Source organism: Schistocerca cancellata, chromosome 9 (genome assembly GCF_023864275.1).
Source record: "Schistocerca cancellata isolate TAMUIC-IGC-003103 chromosome 9, iqSchCanc2.1, whole genome shotgun sequence".
In the NCBI taxonomy this organism is placed as follows: Eukaryota; Metazoa; Arthropoda; class Insecta; order Orthoptera; family Acrididae; genus Schistocerca; species Schistocerca cancellata.
In genome coordinates, this window is record NC_064634.1 from 158,994,099 (window position 1) to 159,008,008 (window position 13,910).

The window sequence follows — 13,910 nt, forward strand, 5'->3', positions numbered from 1 at the left end:
AACAGATGGGGACGCTTGCAAGACAACAACCATCTGCACGAACAATTCGACGACGTTTGCAGCAGCATAGACTATCAGCTCGGAGACCATGACTGCAGTTACCCTTGACGCTGCATCACAGACAGGAGCGCCTGCGACGGTGTACTCAACGACGAACCTGGGTGCACGAATGGCAAAACGTCATTTTTTTCGGATGAATCCAGGTTCTGTTTACAGCATCATGATGGTAGAATCCGTGTTAGGCGACATCGCGTGAACGCACATTGGAAGCGTGTATTCGTCATTGCCATACTGGCGTATCACCCGGCGTGATGATATGGGGTGCCATTGGTTACACGTCTCGGTCACCTCTTGTTCGCATTGACGTCAGTTTGAACAGTGGACGTAACATTTCAGATCTGTTACGATCCGTGACACTACCCTTCATTCGATCCCTGCGAAACCCTACATTTCAGCAGGATAATGCACGACCGCATGTTGCAGGTCCTGTACGGACCTTTCTGGATACAGAAAATGTTCGACTTCTGCCCTGGCCAGTACATTCTCCAGATCTCTCATCAATTGAAAACGTCTGGTCAATGGTGGCCGAGCAACTGGCTCGTCACAATACGCCAGTGACTACTCTTGATGAACTGTGGTATCGTGTTGAAGCTGCATGGGCAGCTGTACCTGTACACGCCATCCAAGCTCTGTTTGACTCAATGCCCAGGTGTATCAAGGCCGTTATTACGGCCAGAGGTGGTTGTTCTGGGTACTGATTTCTCAGGATCTATGCACCCAAATTGCGTGAAAATGAGTTCTAGTATAATATTTTTGTCCAATGACTGCCCGTTAACATCTGAATTTCTTCTTGGTGTAGCAATTTTAATGGCTCGTAGTGTATTTATCTAATGTTTCTGAGGTGGAAAGACAGCAATGTGATTGTAAATTCTTTTACATTACAAATTAGAGGGGAAAGTCGTGCTGCCGGCGCTGCTTGAGACTGGAGAAGGCGGACAAGGAGCGGGAGAACAGCTGTCGCAGCCGGCGCAGTTGCGATCGCTCCACCTGCTGTGCGTGGAGAGCTCGCCAGCGTTCCAAGTCTCCGTGTTCGGAGGCGGACCTACCTTGCGTTCCCTGTGACCCACCTTGCATTCCCTGTCCAACGTCAGATGATGGGCGGAAGAGTAGGCCTCGCAGAAGGCGGAGCTGCGACCGCTCCACCTGCTGTGCGTGGAGAGCTCGCCAGCGGTCCAAATCTCCGTGCTCGACGGCGGACCCACCTTGCGTTCCCTGTGACCCACCTTGCACTCCCTGTCCAACGTCAGATGAGGGGCGGAAGAGTAGGCCTCGCAGAAGGCGAAGTTGCGACCGCTCCACCTGCTGCGCGTGGAGAGCTCGCCAGCGGTCCAAATCTCCGTGCTCGACGGCGGACCCACCTTGCGTTCCCTGCGCGTCATCGGACGAGGAGCGGAAGAGCAGCCCTCGTGGCCGGCGCAGTTGCGACCGCTCCACCTGCTGTGCGTGGAGAGCTCGAAGGCGGAACACCTCTCCGTGCCCGCCATGCGTTCCCTGCTCGCCGCTGCGGCGGAAGACGCCAGAGCCGCCCTGTTCTCCCTGCCCACCATGCACGCCGTGCCCCGCGCTGCAGCCCAAGGCGCCCGACCCACCTTGTGCACCCAAGACGCCGCTGCCGCCGTGCGAGGCCGACGGAGTGGAGGTGCTGTGCCCGGCTGCAGACCGCTGTTGGTGCTCCTGCTCCTGCGGTCGGCGGCGTGGACGCTCCGCCACTAGTTCGGACAGGGCCAGCAAGGCTTCTAGCTTCGTGCCCTGCCCCGCTGCCAAGCCTCGATGCTGTCGCACCGACCTACCCATTGGGAAACCCTGCAGGAGATGCGGTATAATCATCATCTACCCTTTCTTGTGTAATCCCTGTGTAGTTGTAGACAGCGTGAAACATTCCTTTTGTAAGATTTAAAACTTTCCCGGCGTAAATATTGTTCCATTAAATTTCGGGCGAACTGGCGGATGTTAAAACTTCCTGCCACAATATTTCGGCGCAGAGTCTTCTGGCCATCTTGAGGTTTGTGTTGGGTTGTTTTGGGGAAGGAGCCGGCCGCGGTGGTCTAGCGGTTCTGGCGCTGCAGTCCGGAACCGCGGGACTGCTACGGTCGCAGGTTCGAATCCTGCCTCGGGCATGGGTGTGTGTGATGTCCTTAGGTTAGTTAGGTTTAAGTAGTTCTAAGTTCTAGGGGACTTATGACCTAAGATGTTGAGTCCCATAGTGCTCAGAGCCATTTGAACCATTTTTTGATTTGGGGAAGGAGACCAGACAGCGAGGTCATTGGTCTATCGGATTAGGGAAGGATGGGGAAGGAAGTCGGCCGTGCCCTTTCAAAGGAACCATCCCGGCATTTGCCTAGAGCGATTTAGGGAAATCACGGAAAACCTAAATCGGGATGTCCGGACGCGGGATTGAACCGTCGTCTTCCCGAATGCGAGTCCAGTGTCTAACCACTGCGCCACCTCGCTCGGTTTCGTCTTGAGGTGATACTGGCGAAAACTCCCTGACTCTGGTATTTAAGGCCCCTCCGGCACATGCGTGGTGGATTCACTTGTCGTTGCGCGTGCGCTACTTGAGCGCGTTCGATTCTGCTGCGTCGCGGGCTTCGACCACAGATACTAGTAGACTGGCCTTGCTGTGCAGAAGCTATAGGGCTGGTGTGGCTGCAACATCAACCACGGGACTGTTGGCAAAACGTGGCGGGATTTCAAATCAGCGGTCTGCCATCCTACGTTTGTATCGTATTTTCTCCACATTTCTCAATTGACTACTAAACGCTTCCAACAAAAATTACTTTTTATTTGCGAAAAATTATGCCAGATCTACATTTGACCTGGATTTGTTCACAGTACCTTATATAAAATCTAACAAATACATCGAACGCTACTCTGGTGGGCAGCGGGACGAAATTACTATAAACTATCAATTATAGTAAAATGTCGTTAAAATTCTTTTAAACAGTAAGAGTGGGCTCGTGTCAAAACTTTAAACATTGGATTCGCCGCGTTTTGAGGTCTAGTCACTTATAAAAGAAAGTGGGATATGGGAATTATGTCAACTGTAGGTGCCAAAATTGTCGACTTTAGGAGCAGGTCCATTTTTAAGTATCAATTTTAGGTGCACTTCAAAGGTTCAGTTCCCACTGTTTTTAAAAAAGTTTAAACTATCAGTTTAAAAAAATGATATTTTAGATGAAACGTGAGACTCTGAAGTTTTTCCGTTTCAGGGCCTGTATCCAAAGCTGCCTTAGGATTTTTTCATCCTTAGGAAACCTATGAGTAGGAACGAGGAACAGTTATACTTACTTCTGTAACCAAATTATCACTGATACTTTCCAAAATGTAATATGAGTCTGACTTTAAAGGCATCACTTTCAACACTTTAATTTACGTGATACTATATTTCAAGTGTAAAAAACATATAAAAGTCTCTTCAGCAAATTTTAATAAACGCATCTGCACTATCATAGAAACACTTACACGTGAACTGTAATGCCATTTCCCCCGACAAAACGCTGAGTACAGCCATAAGCGCAACACGAAACAACCATGTTTTGCCAACATTCAGGTGACTTCAGCCCAGAGATGTTGGAGCCACGAAAATGACGTCAGGGCCAGTCTATTATATTTATGGTCGAAGGTCGCGCGCCCTCCGTGGTGAAAACTCACCGCATCGATATCAATTCGATTGTCTTCCTGCGGTTCCCCCACAGACTTACGCCGGTTACGGAGGACACAAAGTTGTTCGACAATTGGATTCCTTGCCGAATTCAATTGGTATCCGGCATCACGATTAATTAGAGACTCGTTGTCAGACAGCCGTATTTCCACGGAGTCATTAATAATAGAACTCCAAAAGTTAGACGTCTGGGCCACAATTTTTGTCTCACTGTAATTCATTAGATGACCAGTGGAAATACAGTGTTCGGCGGTGGCAGACTTACAAGGCCGAAGAAGGCGAGTATGCCGCTGATGTTCTACAATGCGATCCTGCACAGTACGCGTCGTTTGCCCTATATAAAATTTGCCGCATTCACACGGAATCCTGTAAACACCTGCCTTGCGGAGCTCTATGTCTATTCACCGAGAGCTGGGACGAAACATAAACAGTGTCACGTGAGCGACTACGCTCGTTTCCAGAGAAAGCATTCGGTGTTCGCGTGATACGTAGGGGTGTGGAAAATCCTTGGCGCACGCTTTGCAGCTGGCGGCGTTCGGCTGGCTGCCGTGCTGTCACAGCGAACCGTGAGAAACCTGGGCAAAAATTGTATGAAATAAATTTAACAATAATGTTAAACTGAGTTCATTCTGTCGAAGCAGATTTATTTTCATTCAGGTTGCTAACAAAACGCTCCATTCAAACACAATTAATTGTTAATTTTAATAAAAATACCAGTAATGATAATGATAAAGGACGAAACAAGGTTCATTCTGTCGAACTTGGTCCGCAGCTCGTGGTCATGCGGTAGCATTCTCGCTTCTCGCACCCGGGTTCCCGGGTTCGATTCCCGGGGGGGGTCAGGGATTTTCTCTACCTCGTGATGACTGGATGTTGTGTGCTGTCCTTAGGTTAGTTAGGTATAAGTAGTTCTAAGTTCTAGGGGACTGATGACCATAGATGTTAAGTCCCATAGTACTCAGAGCCATTTGAACCAATCTGTCGAACTTGAACTGTTTTCATTGAGGTTTATAACAAACCGCTCCTCTCTCTCCTCTATAATGCAGTCTGATTTCCACATTTGAGCTTCCACTTTGTCTACATGCAGGACGCACTTGTTCCAATCCTCTGCAGTCACTGTTCTTACTGCTTCTTCTAGCAGTACTTTAACTTCCAGCATTTTGTATGTTTTGTTTTTCGCTGCAGCATAGCCTTTGATTCTGGCCCACACTATCTCATCTATTTAATTCACAATGGTTCGGAGGAATTCTGAGAACAGTTTTCCCTGCATTCTTCGCCATTTCATCTACTGCGTATTCGTTGTGCGCTGTTCTGTGATTTTTAACTATATCAAAAAGTTCTTTCTTCAACATACCGTCTTCGAAATCGATGTTTTTAGATTTTAGCCACTCTGATATTTCGTGCTTATTGGAATTCGCATTGGGAACTTTTTCTTTTCTCCGAGAATGGTATGGCGCGTTATCAAGAACAATAACTGCATTTTCCTGAAGCCGAGGAAGAACATCTTGAAACCACTTCTCGAAGGTTTCGGCGCACATCTCCTCATGATAACCTCCACTTTTCTTGGATTCGAAAGTCCACCAACATCCTTCAACGAACCCTGCTTTGCTGCCAATGTGTGCGATAATCAGACGTTTCCCTTTACCTGATGGGCCCTTGCTTCCGGTGGATAATCCGGACAGAAACGCTTGGTTTGAGGAATTTGTAGTGTCATCTACCCATACGTAACTTCGGGTATGTTCCTGCGTTCACCCACGTCTCGTCCAAATAGTAAATGGGTCTGCCTTCATCTCTCAGCCGTTTAATGGTTCGAAGATAACGCCGCCTCCATAAAATGATGTCATCCCTGTCTATTAGCATGCTATCGCACCCACGCCGGACATATTTGAAATTCATTTCTCTCAATAACTTATAAAATGTAGTTCTCCGAAAATTGCCCAGATCTGCATCTTCGTTCACAACTGTAAGCACTTTGTCAATTGTTGGCAATTCGTTACGAAAAAAAAATTCTTGTACTTTCCTTCGTACCACATTTCTATCGAAGTCATCAACACTTTCAAAAAGTTTCTGTCGTAATTTTCCTTTCTTGAGAGACTTCAAAGAGTGTGGCCTTGTACTCACTTATCACACGATACACTGATGAACGTCCAACACCTGTAGCTGCAGAAGTTTTTGAAACAATGTCACTCATCGACTGCTCTGGATGTAACAGTTCCGTTTAATACACATTAAGCACCATGTGCTTCTCAGAAGGACTTAAAGATTTCTTTTTTGCTCGCTTCTTTGGTGGACTCAGAACTGACACGTCGACCTCGCTCGCTGAATCCGTGGATGACATAATGAGGACAGCCGTATGTGTTGCTAATGAAATAAGCGAATATATAAAATAAGAAACCATGCGCACATAAACAGTGAATGCTCAGCGTGACTACAAACATATATACTTACTCTAATAATCAACAACTAGTCTTTCAAGCGTCTTTACAGAAGAATTTAAGATATCCTGAAATCGCCGCTGTACAACACCCGCTAACGAGCTAACACCTGCAACTGAGACGGCCACACTGACTGAGCGCCGCACCTGCAAACCGCACAATGCATCGCTCATAAAGGACAAACGGTTGCACCCATCGCATTCGAACAAACTACAAAATTAAATTCAAACCTTTCTGAAACGTTTCTCGCTTACACCCCCACAAAAAAATTTAAAGGGGAAAAGTTTGTCGCTTACTATATTTCGGATGATGATTTGGTAAAAGTTGTACATCAGACGTGAGATTTTAATTTATTACTTCACTATTACTAACTCTATTGGGCAGAAAATTTGCAGACGTCATCAACATATACTACTGAAGGCAATTATAAAATTATTTTGCTGTGCGACACACTTTTTAGGAGATATGGCGTGATAAATAGAGAGTAACGCAAAAAACAACTTTTCCTGAGAGCTTAAATATTTCTCTTTTTCAGTGACAATAAATTTTAATGTAATGTAAAAAAAAAAAAAAAATTAAGGAGTCGGAAGGTAGTCCTCGGATCACTTTATCATGTTCAGGTGCCAAATTATAAAAAATACGACTTTCATTTTTTAATTTCTGACGCCCTGCCTTGTACACCCCTCGACGGCAGCGCTGTGGTCACGCGCCTTGCCGTGTTTACAGTACGTCTCTTGTTTCGGTGAATGGAGTTATAGGTCGTCTTTGACAGATCCCAACTGCGACGAAATTTTTGCAGGAGAGCGAAAGATTGCTTTCACTTAATATTTTCTTAGTATTCTGCCTATTTACGCTGAAATATTACCAATATATGGTAAATAGGCAGTCGTTTTAAAAGCCTCTTCCTCTTCTTTGTTCCCTTGTTTACATGTGTGCAGCGCTCTCTTCACTTGCTGGGACGAGTACCCATTCTTCAGGAATAGTCTGCAGGTGCTCCAGTTCCGTCTGCAAACTGACACCGCATGTGCCGAAGGGGCCTTAAATACCAGAGCTCAGGGAGTTTTCGCCAGTATCACCTGAAGATGGCCAGAAGACTCTGCGCCTAAACATTGAGGCAGGAAGTTGCAAACATCCGGCAGTTCGCCCGAAATTTTGTGGAACAACATTCCTTTTATCCATCTTCGGACAATCCATGGTATCATACGAAGTCTCACTGTCGCAGCAAGGATCTGTGCGCTCTTAGAGCCCATTTATACATTCCTTTTAGTTCACAAGAAGAGTCTCCAGAGTTGCACAGACTGCCTACACTGAGGTGACAGAAGTCATGGGATAGCGATATGCACATCTACAAATGGCAGTAATGTCGGGTACACAAGGTGTAAAAGTGCAATCCGTTGGCAGAGACGCCATGTGTGCTCTGGGGATTGATGTGAAAAGGTTTCCGACATAATTATGTTCACACGAAGGGAGTAGCAGACTTTGATCGCGGAATGGTAGTCGGAGCTAGACGTATGGGGCATTCCACTTCCGAAATCGTCGTTGTTGTTGTGGTATTCAGTTCAGAGAATGGTTTGATGCAGCTCTCCATGCTACTCTATCCTCTGCAAGCTTCTTCATCTCCCAGTACCTACTGCAACCTACATCCTTCTCAATCTGTTTAGTGTATTCATCTCTTGGTCTCCCTCTACGATATTTACCCTCCACGCTGCCCTCCAATACTAAATTGGTGATCCCTTGATGCCTCAGAATATGCCCTACCAACATATCCCTTCTTCTAGTCAAGTCGTGCCACAAATTTCTATTCTCTCCAATTCTATCCAATACCTCCCCATTAGTTATGTGATCTGCCCATCTAATCTTCAGCATTCTTCTGTAGCACCCCATTTCGAAAGCTTCTATTCTCTTCTTGTCTAAACTATTTATCGTCCACGTTTCACTTCCATACATGGCTACACTCCATACAAATACTTTCAGAAACGACTTCCTAACACTTAAATCTATACTCGATGCTAACAAATTTCCCTTCTTCAGAATCGCTTTCCTTGCCATTTCCAGTCTACATTTTATATCCTCTCTACTTCGACCATCATCAGTTAGGAAATACAATATTCCGAGATCCACAGTATCAAGAGTGTGTCGAGAATACCACATTTCAGGCATTACCTCTCACCATGGACAACGCAGTTGACTAAGGCCTTCACTTAACGACCGACGGCAGCGGCGTTTGCGTAGGGTTCTCAATGCTAACAGACAAGCAAAAACGCCTGGAATAACCGCAGAAATCAATAAGGGACGTACGACGAACGTATCCGTTAGAACAGTGCGGCGAAATTTGAAGTTGATGGGGTGTGGCAGCAAACGACTGACACGAGTGCCTTTGCTAACAGCACGACATCGCCTACAACGCCTCTCCTGGGATAGTGACCATATCGGTTGGAGCCTAGACAACTGGAAAACCGTGCACTGGTTCAAAATGGTTCAAATGGCTCTGAGCACTATGGGACTTAACATCGGAGGTCGTCAGTCCCATGGAACTTAGAACTACTTAAACCTAACTAACCTAAGGGCATTACACACATCCATGCCCGAGGCAGGTTTCGAATCAGCGACCGTAGCAGACGCACGGTTCCAGACTGAAGGGCCTAGAACCGCTCTGCATCTCTGGCCGGCACTGTACCCTGGTCAGATGAGTCCCGATTTCAGTTGGTGAGAGCTGATGGTAGGGTTTAAGTGCGGTGCATACCCCTCGAAGCCATGGACCTAAGTTTGAAATGTCCCCATTGAACAATTATACAAGACTGTGGTTAGACTGACACACAATATTTTTAGCGCAACGCAATCTGACTTTCAAAATTCCCTACAAAAGAATGGCCCTGACTAACATTAATCTATACCTTTCACAAATCACTTACCTCCCAAAAATGTTCATTACTCGAACTACTGCAATACAGCGAGCGCCACTACTGCCAGCTAAATAAAAGATTCAAACTACGGAAGGCACTAACTACTGATAGGCATAGTTAGCAAATGAAAGATTTTAATAGAGAACAAACAATGTATTTACCTTAATAGTGTTGAAAAACCATAATATACATGTTCATGACATCCAGTCTTACAAATTTCCAAACTCCGCCATCTCTCTCCCCACATCCACCACTGCTGGCGGCTCACCTCCAACTGCGCAACGCTACGCGCTGTTCACATCCAGCTGCCGCTGCCCAACACTACACTGGCAGACAACAATGCAAACTAGCCACAGACTGCACACAGCACAGCCAGTGATTTTCATACAGAGCGCCACGTGGCGTTACCAATAAGAAAACATAAACAGCCTACTTACATAAAGAAAACATAAACAGCCTACTTACAAGTTGTCAACAAGGCAATGTGCAAGGTGGTGGTGGCGGCTCCATAATGGTGTAGGCCGTGTTAATGTGGACTGGACCGGGTCCTTGGTCCATCTGAACGGATCATTGACTGGAAATGATTGTTTGGCTTCTTGGAGCCATTTGCAGCCATTTATGGCCTTCATATCCCCAAACAACTATGGCCACAATTGGTCGCGATTGTTTTGAAGAACTTTCTGAACCATTTGAGCGAATGATTTGGCTACCCAGATCGCCCGACATGAACCCCATCGAACATTTATGTCACGTAATCGACAGATCAATTCGTGTGCGAAATAGTGCACTGGCGACACGTTCGAAATTATATGCGGCTGTAGAGGCAGCTTGGCTTAGTATTTCTGCAGGGGTCTTCCAGCGACTTGTTGAGTCCATGCCTCGTCGAGTTGCCGCACTACGCTGGGCAAAGTGAGGTCCGACGTGATATTGAAGAGGTACCCCATGACTTTTGTCACCTCAGTGTAAACTAGCTACACGCACCTTGGTGCTACATGTTGCACGGAACAATAGGCAACTCCGTGTCCGTGCGTGAGAGTGCACTCTTGAACTGAAAGAAGCATGCTACTGAGATGCTCAAACAGTTAAGTTCGCCTAATTATGCTCTTCGTATAACTGATAGACTGGGAAAAAACGAAGCAACTCCCTGACAAGTTTTGCATATTTCCACTTAATAATGTCTTATGGTATAGTTTCTTGAGTAACTCATCACTTAGAAAGGGAGTATTGTGTTGTTCACGTGTGGTAGACACTTACGCAGCTCTTCATGGAGTTATGCATATTAACTGTACCGTTACTATATATATACACTCCTGGAAATTGAAATAAGAACACCGTGAATTCATTGTCCCAGGAAGGGGAAACTTTATTGACACATTCCTGGGGTCAGATACATCACATGATCACACTGACAGAACCACAGGCACATAGACACAGGCAACAGAGCATGCACAATGTCGGCACTAGTACAGTGTATATCCACCTTTCACAGCAATGCAGGCTGCTATTCTCCCATGGAGACGATCGTAGAGATGCTGGATGTAGTCCTGTGGAACGGCTTGCCATGCCATTTCCACCTGGCGCCTCAGTTGGACCAGCGTTCGTGTTGGACGTGCAGACCGCGTGAGACGACGCTTCATCCAGTCCCAAACATGCTCAATGGGGGACAGATCCGGAGATCTTGCTGGCCAGGGTAGTTGACTTACACCTTCTAGAGCACGTTGGGTGGCACGGGATACATGCGGACGTGCATTGTCCTGTTGGAACAGCAAGTTCCCTTGCCGGTCTAGGAATGGTAGAACGATGGGTTCGATGACGGTTTGGATGTACCGTGCACTATTCAGTGTCCCCTCGACGATCACCAGTGGTGTACGGCCAGTGTAGGAGATCGCTCCCCACACCATGATGCCGGGTGTTGGCCCTGTGTGCCTCGGTCGTATGCAGTCCTGATTGTGGCGCTCACCTGCACGGCGCCAAACACGCATACGACCATCATTGGCACCAAGGCAGAAGCGACTCTCATCGCTGAAGACGACACGTCTCCATTCGTCCCTCCATTCACGCCTGTCGCGACACCACTGGAGGCGGGCTGCACGATGTTGGGGCGTGAGCGGAAGACGGCCTAACGGTGTGCGGGACCGTAGCCCAGCTTCATGGAGACGGTTGCGAATGGTCCTCGCCGATACCCCAGGAGCAACAGTGTCCCTAATTTGCTGGGAAGTGGCGGTGCGGTCCCCTACGGCACTGCGTAGGATCCTACGGTCTTGGCGTGCATCCGTGCGTCGCTGCGGTCCGGTCCCAGGTCGACGGGCACGTGCACCTTCCGCCGACCACTGGCGACAACATCGATGTACTGTGGAGACCTCACGCTCCACGTGTTGAGCAATTCGGCGGTACGTCCACCCGGCCTCCCGCATGCCCACTATACGCCCTCGCTCAAAGTCCGTCAACTGCACATACGGTTCACGTCCACGCTGTCGCGGCATGCTACCAGTGTTAAAGACTGCGATGGAGCTCCGTATGCCACGGCAAACTGGCCGACACTGACGGCGGCGGTGCACAAATCATGCGCAGCATGAACAGTGATGTTCATTCGTACACAATAGAGGTAAAATAACCATTCCATTATTAAAGCTGTCAGTGGCCCAGACAGATGTTCAATATGCGGCAACGAAAATTTATGATCTTTTTACCAAATACATAAAATGACTGACATGTAGCAAAGCAAATTTTCAATCTAATCCAGAATCATATCTTCTGGACAACTGCTATCCATGGACAAATTTTTCTGTAAAAACTGGAAGCCTGTAAAATAAAAATTGGCCAAGTGCGAGTAGGACTTGGGCACTTAGGGTTCCGTATAAATTTAATTATATGTGTATATATAGTGTATATAGTTCATCCATCGTGGGAATCGAGAATCTAACCGATTTTTACCTTTTATCGATATCGACACTGGCAAGATACTGATCCCGGGAATTCCAAGACTCGCACAGACATACAAAAAGAAGCGTGCAGTGGACTTCAGTTTATATACACTACTGGCCATTAAAATTGCTACACCACGAAGATGTGCTACAGACGCGAAATTTAACCGACAGGAAGAAGATGCTGTTATATGCAAATGATTAGCTTTTCAGAGCATTCACACAAGGCTGGCGCCGGTGGCGACACCTACAATATGCTGACATGAGGAAAGTTTCCAACCGATTTCTCATTCGCAAACAGTAGTTGACCGGAGTTGCCTGGTGAAACGTTGTTGTGATGCCTCGTGTAAGGAGGAGAAATGCGTACCACCAAAATCGGTGGGTTCAGGAGGGTGATACGGAACGCTGTGCTTGAGCCCAACTGCCTCGTATCACCAGCAGTCGAGATGACAGACATCTTGTCTGCATGGCTGTAAGGGATCGTGCAGCCACGTCTCGGTCCGTGAGTCAACAGGCAACAACCATCTGCACGAACAGTTCGACGACGTTTGCAGCAGCATGGACTATGAGCTCGGAGACCATGGCTGCGGTTACCCTTGACGCCGCATCACAGACAGGAGCGCCTGCGATGGTGTAGTCAACGACGAACCTGGGTGCACGAATGGAAAAACGTCATTTTTTTGGATGAATCTAGGTTCTGTTTACAGCATCATGATTGTCGCATCTGTGTTTGGCGACATCGCGGTGAACGCACATTGGAAGCGTGTATTCGTCATCGCCATACTGGCGTATCACCCAGCGTGATGGTATGGGGTGCCATTGGTTACTCGTCTCAGTCACCTCTTGTTCGCATTGACGGCACTTTGAACAATGGACGTTACATTTCAGATGTGTTGCGACCCGTGGCTCTACACTTCATTCGATCCCTGCGAAACCATACATTTCAGCAGGATAATGCACGACCGCATGTTGCAGGTCCTGTACGGGCCTCGACTGCTGTCCTGGCCAGCACATTCTCCAGATCTCTCACCAATTGAAAACGTCTGGTCAATGGTGACCGAGCAACTGGCTTGTAACAATATGCCAGTCACTACTCTTGATGAACTGTGGTATCGTGTTGAAGCTGCATGGGCAGCTGTACCTGTACACGCCATCCAAGCTCTGTTTGACTCAATGCCTGGGCGTATCAAGGCCGTTATTACGGCCAGAGGTGGTTGTTCTGGGTACTGATTTCTCAGGATCTATGCACCCAAATTGCGTGATAATGTAATCACATGTCAGTTCTAGTATAATATATTTGTCCAATGAATACCCGTTTATCGATCTGCATTTCTTCTTGGTGTAGCAATTTTAATGGTCAGTAGTGTATGTAGAGAGATAAGACTTAAAACTGTGTGCCGGACCGAGACTCGAACTGTTGCCTTTCGCGGGCAAGTGCTCTACCAACTGAGCTACCTAAGGACGACTGACGACCCCTCCTCACAGCTTTAATTCCGTCACTACATCTCCTACCTTACAAACTTCACAGAAGCTCTTCTGCGAACCTGTAGAACATAGTTTTAATCTGCCATTAAGTTTCATATCAGCGCACACTCCGCTGCAGTGTGAAAATCTCATTCTGGAGATAAGACGTAATAAAACGTTTTTATTTGATTACTAAAATACGATTACAACTTACATTTTATGTTTGCATGCACTAATGTTCGTCTGTTATGATTTTGACAGACAGTGAATGCAGTCTATACTCAAATGGCAAAAAGGTATTTTTTATTAGATATAATTACAATTTAACAAGTTTCAGATTTTTTACTTTACTTGTACTTTGAAACCTTGCTTCTTGCCAAATTTCACGATTATAGGTGAACGGGATGTACCCTCAATTTTAACTTGATAAGCCAGACAGAGAAAAAATGGTATAACAGACGGA